Source organism: Mastacembelus armatus, chromosome 8 (genome assembly GCF_900324485.2).
Source record: "Mastacembelus armatus chromosome 8, fMasArm1.2, whole genome shotgun sequence".
Lineage (NCBI taxonomy): Eukaryota > Metazoa > Chordata > Actinopteri > Synbranchiformes > Mastacembelidae > Mastacembelus > Mastacembelus armatus.
In genome coordinates, this window is record NC_046640.1 from 12,556,282 (window position 1) to 12,564,900 (window position 8,619).

The following is an 8,619-nucleotide window of genomic DNA, read 5'->3' on the forward strand; positions in this document are numbered from 1 at the left end:
GACAGTGTGAAAGATGGGCAAGATTTTGTTATTTTTGTTGTCTTTTTCTTCAACCTATGACGCCTTCTTGTTATTAAATGTTTAGCAGTATTATTAGTAGACATATTGGTTTGCAAATAGTACTGTTAAAAGACCAGAAGAGTTAATAGGGTAAAAGAAAGTAAGAGTACACGATTCTGAGTGTGACTGACAGCTGAACCTGCTCTGCTTCACCGCTGAGAGGATTTTTCTCGGCGACATCCCTCAGCAACAGTCAAATGATGCATTCAGGTGCACGCCGGAAACTCCTACTTTTCATTTCATTCAAGTGCTTTTGATCGGAAGTGGAAGTCAGCTGTGTGTAGAATGACTCATATGTTAACTGTGTTGTTCGTCCTTGAATATTGATGTAACAAAGGAACATATGCGAGATAAAAGGCATTGTAAAAATAGGCCCTATAGGAAATTGTTGCCAGCAGGGTCAGGCCACTGGAAATTGTAAGTTTGGTTTAAAAACAGAAAACAGACGTTCCATAAGAAAAACAGGTTAAAACAAATGAAAGTAAATAACAAACGAGGTCACTATTTATATTTTGTAGGGAAATTGTTGTCGACTACCTAATAAAGCACAGCAGGTCTGTTTGAGCTGGTTCTGTCATTTAGAACAGATACATGAATATTTGGCTTTAGATATTTGTTATTGCTTTTTAATACTTTATTACGAATTAGGCTAATTATCAGTTGTTACAATGCTACGCCTCTTTAGGTCAGGACAAAGGTTTTCTAAAAACCACTATACCCAGCTGCATTTAGCATCTTTGTAGGTCCGAGTTCAACTCAGAATATCCCGATATTTCCGACAGTAGTAGAGACCAGTGAAGAACCACTGCACTTCCTATGCCCATATTTGGGTGAGCATCGTTGGAGCGTGAGCTCAGGAAGGCATTTCGAGGGACTAAAATGAGCTTTCGGCTCAGAGGAAATCTGACCAGAAAAATACCCAAACGTTGTTTTGCCATAAGTTGACTGCGCCACGTTTCCAAGAGAAAGCGGCGTCCCGCTGCAGTGACCAGAGCTTTGCTTCTCAGGAACTCTGACACACGCAGCAGCAAAAAGATTGCACACTGGAAAACTGACAGGACACACAGGTGAGCTGAATTTTGTTTTATCATGTAACAGCATGAAAACCGACCTCTTTAGTTTAGAATGATGCACTTAAAAATATACATCAGTTTTAATGATTCATTCATTATTTAGGAGATTGGTTTATTAGCACCTGTTGATCTAAATTTGAAGTTAGAAATAATTAGATTTTAGCCTTTTTCATCAAATAAGTTTATACCCAGAAACTGTCAGTGAATAAATTGATTGATAAATAAATTGATTGACATCTGAAACCCTCATGAGGATTTACACCCTGGGAATGTTCCACTTGTTGTGAGGAGGATCATAGATGTTGTTCTGCCTGGATTATGACTAAAAGTTCCCCTTCTGTTCATCATAAAGATCCTACACATGATGTTGGAAACCTCCATTAGAAACTGAAGTTGTCTGTGTTTGCCTCTGAGTGAAACCAGCTTCAGGCAGACAAGTAATCCATTTGAGTAAAATGATAAAGAAGAACAACATTGCATGGCAATTTGAAACAGTTGGCAAATTGTGTTGCTGCATCTGTTCGTCTAAATATCTTCCAGTTATCAAACCTAACACTGTCCCCACACCCACCAAGGATCAAAACGCCACAGACACAGGTGCAACAGAGCTGCATCACATCAAATAAGACAAACCTTGAAGTTGTAAGAGAAGATGTGGTATTTTACTCATGAGCCCTGCTCACAAACATCTTGAATGCACTATATCACCCAGTAGCAGTCTCTTTGCTGGTCTACGTGCTTCTTAAAAAAAGTTATATTCCTTAGGAAAATAAAAGCAGCTTTAGATCCTAATGTGATTGTTGATATGATTTTAACCCTCTTTAGCATCTGATGTATGATATGTGCTGAGTGTGATGATGTCTATATATCGATTTTTGTGCTTTGGAAATGCTTGCAGAGTGAATGCTCTCGCTCTCTCTCTCTCTCTCTCTCTCTCTCTCTCTCTCTCTCTCTCTCTCTCAGTAAACACACACACACACACACACACACACACACACACAGATATCTTAGCTACCATCTTTTCTCCAGTGACAACAACAGCAATTCATAGCTTGTAATTTACCTGTGTTTTTAATACTGACACTGATTACATGTGCAGCAAATTGAAAGTGTAAGGAAAAGGATTAGGATTCATTAATAATCACCTGCATGTGACTGCAGTCGAAAACAGAAGGAGCTGTGTGTTGCCATGTGCAAATGTCTGAATGGTACAGAAACCATCTTTGCCTATTTTGTTTATTGTTTAGATTATCTGGGTTTGTGTGTCTTCTTTAACAGATTACTGCTGGTTATAACACCACATTGGACTAATCATCGAAACAATCAGTCATTAGTTATTGGTGGTCAATAGTCCTAAACCTGTATCTAAAAAAGCAGCCTTCCCACTGATTTCCACTTGCCAAACATTGAAAGTTATGGTAACGTTGTACTGCTATAGCGTTAATCTGTTCAGTTTGGAAGTACACCATTAATTATAGCGTGTGTGACTAGTTTTGTGGATTGATGTTTTTGCGTAAACTATGGAGGTGGTGTTGCTTCTACATAAAGACTCAATGGCTTCTATTTTTGACAGCAGTGTTAATGCTAGAGTGAGTGTTTTCAGGGTGACAAAGGATGTATTATCTGTGTTATAATAAGCAAGGATTTGTGCCATTGTTTAAGTTTTATATTTTGTGCGTGGCTGTCAGTGATTTCTGCTGCTCTGTTGTGGTGCAGACGCCCTTTGCAACAGCTCACAACTGTCAATTCCTGGGATTTTCTCCTGGCAATCAATTTCCAAGCCAAAGTGTTTGTTGTGTGCCTTGACAACACAGACGCTGGGAGCTTTTGGGAATAGAATAGTGGATGTACTTCATTTATTTTGCTGGATTATAGATTATGTACATGTACAAATAGTATAGATGTTATCCACTACAAAGCTTGTAAAAGATTTGACACAGAGAACTAGCGGTTTGATCCATTTAGCCCATATGTCCCTAAGGGGCAGTCACATAACATCATTGATTGCCAATGATGAGGTTCTTGGCTCTGTCTTAAAGGTTATGATAATTATCGTTTAAAGCGACACTACATACTAATCTACTTACATTTATGATTTAATGTGCATCCCCTCAGGCGGATGTAATTAAGTTATAAGGAACATGGAGGTCAAAATGCGCACGTCGTCTTTTTCTTTTTTTTCTTTTGAATTACATCAACTGTCAGTGTCATCATAATAGGAGACGATTAATATTTCCCTTTCATTTCGGAGGCTCAGGAGGTATTTAGTTAATTAAATGCATGTTCCTAATTACATTGATTATAAGACAAATAAATGTGAATAATCACAACCCCCCTGTAGCTTGCTCTCTCTCTCTCCTTCTCGCCCCCTTTGAAACACTCAACAACACTCTAAAGGATGAGGCATTTACACTCAAACAGACACTCGGAGAAGTGCTCAACAGTAAAAGAGTAATGACTAAGCTGCATTATTGAAAACCGCACAAAGACTAATCTTGAGGCAACTGTTTGAAGCTGCTAATAACCGAGTGCTGCAGAACACATTGTAAATCTTATTGCTTTATTGATCTGCTACAGTATCTCTTGTTTTCGCCGCATGTCTGACATACAGGTCAAACATTTAGATGAAGTGTTTTATATGCATTTGAATTACAATGGTCTTACACAAATGTCTGTGTAACAGTTGTGTTGGGGGATGAAGTGACATGACTGTGGCCTGTTTGAGTACATATAATGCTTTCCTTGTTTTGCTGCATTAACACATTACACATTATAACACATCATAACGTCAAAGGGCTTTTTTCCAGCCTTTGTGGAATTCCATTTACCTGTATTTACCAGCGCCTTCTCCTCTGCTGTTACCATAGAGACACTCCATCCCTATCAGCTAGGCGCCTTTGGCTGCCGGGCTCACTGGCGCTCACAGGAGAGAGACACTGGTGAGCAAGTGTTTCCTTGGCATGACTTCGGCACCAATGTAGAGAGAAAGGCATTTACTTGGCTTTGACAGTGTTTCCTTGGCAGCCGCAGCCCTACAGACAGTGGCATGTCGACCCGTTTTGTCACTATGGGTTGACAGCTGAGAAATGTGAAATCCAGTTGGGAGAGATCCACTCCTGTAATTGAAATGAGTTCACCTGGGAGACAGCTGCTCTGAGATTACCATCAGCAGTCCATGCTTACAGGCCTACATGTAGTGCACATGATGTGATGCCCGAACGGCATCTTTTTTTTTTTTTTTCCCCCCCTCAGTGACACCATTATTTGTAGTTGGAAAACATTTTTCTATTTACCACAGTGACTGACCATGCTAAACAGGAGTCAACCAACAGACCATAAAACAATGAACAATTTCTCACCTTTAAAAGCCCTCTGATGTTCAGTTTTGCTCCAGCAGTCTCTGTAAAATGGGCTTCACTGCAGTATGTGTATATTGTTACCAGTACAAATACCCTAAATATTTTTTATTATAACAAGTAAGAACAATTTAAATACATTTTTCTCCTGAGGCTCCATGGCACCATGGAGGAATCGTATAAACCCGAATAACAATGACTATGAGGCTACAAGGCCACAGGAAGATGAAGCTGAAGGGAGATGATGTCTGTGGTCAAGTCTTTAAGAATGAACAAGAGGTGAAAATTCATCAAGATAAGATCAGGTCAACCTTGGCAACACAAAGCACTAACACAGAGTGAACTATCTCTGAGTTTGTTAAGTCCAACTTGTCAGCGAGGCAGAACCACAGTGCACAGGACCTTCATGCTTCTTTTGGCGCTGTGAGAAAAGGTGAACGCGCCCCAGAAGAAGACTTAAAAAGAGGAAATCAGAACACAGAGACACATGGGAGACTTGTTGCTTAAGATATTCAACACATGCTGGTTTCAAAGAAGCAGAGGATTCCTGGAAACATCAGGTTTGGGGTCAGCTGGACCCCAGACAGCCTCTCTCTGTTAACTCCATTAACAAAAACGCCAAATAGACTGACCAGTACTGTATTTAAGGTTTGGGAGACATAGTGCTGTGTAAAAATTACTCTCAACACCAGTCATAGATATAGAGCATAAAGAAAATCCAGCTGGAGATTCTGAGACACAAACAAAAGTAAACTTAATTTCTGTAGCAGACTTCTTTAGTTGTTAGTCATTAGTTCAACATCATGCTAATAAGCAACTCATAAAATCCCAAGGTGATTAAACAATGTAAAGTGGGAGTTGAGCTGTTAAAATTATGACAGATCTGTTCTGATGTTTTTACAACTTTGAGATATTTAGAAAATTCAGAAACAATCAGGTTTGCAACAGGAATGCAAACCTAACCTCTTAATGCACTGGTACGGCTCAAAAAAAAACAAAGTCATTCTTTGTAGGTTAGCAGGTGTTTTGTTTTGTTTTTTTTTTTATTCCTGTGCTGTGGGTAAATATATAAAGTATCTAAACTTAACCATTCTACCTTCATGTTCATGGCATATTTCCAGTGCAGCTGTAGTGGAGATTGACACTAGAAAGTATCAACAACTCTTGAAATTCATCCAGACTCGAAGAGAAAAATCTTTTCCAAAATGTGTTTTGTCAGTGACATTCAAAAGGCATACAGAAATTCATCCATCATACATGACACTTTCTCACAGTAGCCTCAACAGACCACAATGCAATGCCACAACATGCCATTTTGACAACTAGTTGCACTTGCCTAGACTTTTTTTTTTTGTGGAAATATACATAATCTCTATGTGAAATAGAAATAGAGGAAATTCCAACAACTCCTCACTAGGATGCACTGGAAATCACACACCGATATCTGGCACAGAGAAGATGAGTATCGACACTTGAGTCGAAGAGTAAAGTGTGGATACTCCAAGTGGATAACATATGTCATCCTCCTCGATCAATAGTGTTCTGTCTTTTGATTCAGCCAATGATGCAACTTGTACCATGAATTTCTGGTTTAGTCTGAGCTGGAAGGCCGAGCTCGTGCCGCTCTCTGTGCAACTGTCCTGGAGTGTTGAATGATAGCAGTCATACAGGCGAATACGTTTCTTTTCCCAGTCTGAAGTGCTGTAATTCAAAACATGCTCGTCAACACACACACACAAATCTTCAGTCAAACATTGCCTGTAAAATCGGCTCAGAATCTCGTTTGGCAAGCACACCGAGCTAATCGTTTCCTCACAGTTTGTTAATAACAGTGACTATTGTGTCGTTTGCAGGTTGAAAAGTCAGAACATGCTTCCAGCTCACGGGTTCATCACTTCTTTTTCACATAGATGTACAGACACTGGCTGTCAACTACTGAAAAGAGTGTCTGACTGTCTGAGTGTGTCTGACCGTCCTCTGAAACAGCTTCTCCATCAATCAAACCATTTCTCTTGTGTCCTTGTCATTCCTCTTTTTTTTTTTTTTTTTGCATTCTGTCTCTTTCTCCTTCACTGCTGTTCTGTCGACACACTGGCCATTCAGTGCTCACAAAATACTTTCATTCATCCAGGTGGGGCCGATATCACAGCCTTATTTAGTAGAACTTCACCTCGCAGCTGAAATGTGGTAAATCTGACAAGCAGGGACAAAAGCGACTGGACGCTGTTAAAGAGACTTATTGATTTGACAATAATCTTTAGTTGCTAGGCAGATGTGTGAGCATCATCTATGAGTATTTATACACTGTAAACAGGCATGTTTCCACATCGAATAAATTCTGATCCTGTGAGGCTTTACACCTACTTCAATATTGAACTACAGGGATTTATAAACACCCAACCTTCTGTCGAGATTAACAGGATTAACACCCAATAAAGGGTGTGTACTGGAGATTCATAATGAAATTCATTACACTTAAAATAAGAGTCACTGCATGTTGTTCTGTGTCATTAGTCACATGGAATACAGCATATTCCCATTACACAAAAGAGAAAGTTTATATTTTGGATCCCAATGCCTACAGGCTGCTCCCTGCACTGGTTATAGTAAATATGATAATGTGAGCTGATATAAAAGGATTTGATGTTGACATTACAAAGAAATTGTAAATCTTGCTTACGTCATTATTTCTTTACCCTTTTTCTTCAGCCTTTTTCCTTGGGGAAAATACCAGCAGTTTGCGTCAGTATTTCTGGATGGAACAGTTGATGTTATATCTTGCCTCTTCTTTTGTGGGGAGCACTGACAGTGCACAGTGTAGTTATGAGGCCATATAATGCAGTTAGATACCATGACGCCAAAGTGAGAGTTCACTTTATGGCAAGCAGCTCAAAGGAAGACCCAGTCATTCTCAGTGAATTGCTTAGCAACATAGTACCAATCTCTCTAATGTTGTCAGATAGACTCATTTTTCTAAATTCGAATCATGATAACCTCTGTCTATGAAGGCTTAGATAATATTTCTGCTTTTGTTTAAAAGGAAAAACAGCTATACGTTGCAAAAAAGTAATGAATTTATTTAATATCTGCTCTTTTAAATAAATGCCCGTATTCCCATTTATTTCTAAATTGAAATTCGTTATAAACATTCATTTCCTTGCTCAGAGGAATCTACAGCCAGTAGTCAGTTACAACAGCAACACAGCTTTGCACAAAAACTGGAAATTGCCCTAAGCGAAACAAAATCAGCCTGCAATTGCTCTTAGCACGAAACAGGTAATATCTTGTTCACTTTATCCATAGAACAACCATGTAAAAGTCTGGTTTGTGTGTTTATGCTTTACTAATCTAAATGAATAATGATATCAAAGGTTTTCATATTACTTTAGTTCAGGTATTAAATGATGAACCTGTAATCAAGCAGTGATTGAGGTTTCGACACCACGTGTGAAATGTGTTTTCATCTACTTTTCAAGTGCCTCTGAGCAAAGCACATCATCTCCTCAGTTGTTTCTATGGGCCTGATGAGAAAAGAATATTATTGTTCATTCAACCTCATGATTTAAAAAAACAAAACAAACAGCGGTGTCTCTTTCCACTTTTAGGGAGTCATCAGCAGCTTCACAGTGTCTCTGAGCCTTTAGATGTTTCTGTTTACTTGGTGAAACATGGCAGCTTTGCAATTAATGCCAGTTAAATGTTTCTTGTTGGTAGTAAAAGCATGGAAGTATAAATTATTTCATTAGCAGCTGTTACAGGTTTAATTATATATCACGATATTACTGTTAAACAGATAGATACTGTTAAATAGATAGATACAGAAATTACTTCTTATTAAACCTCTGGTGCCTTTTTCATTGTTAGACTACTTCTCTGTAAACTTTTCAACTACAATTAGAGCACATTTCCCACAAATCTTATTTTGTCGAATATCTAATATTCTCTGTTTGCATATCATTTGGCTTTGACAGAGCTGTTTTTGCAACATATTCTGGGAATAGCTTCTATGTCTCCGTCATTCCCTGCAGTGCTTCAGGTGTATGATAATGAGATTCAGGAAACATTTCACAACACATTTTTTTTGTTTTTGTTTTTTTGCTTAGCTCAGTTTCCTTGCCATTTTATTTTAT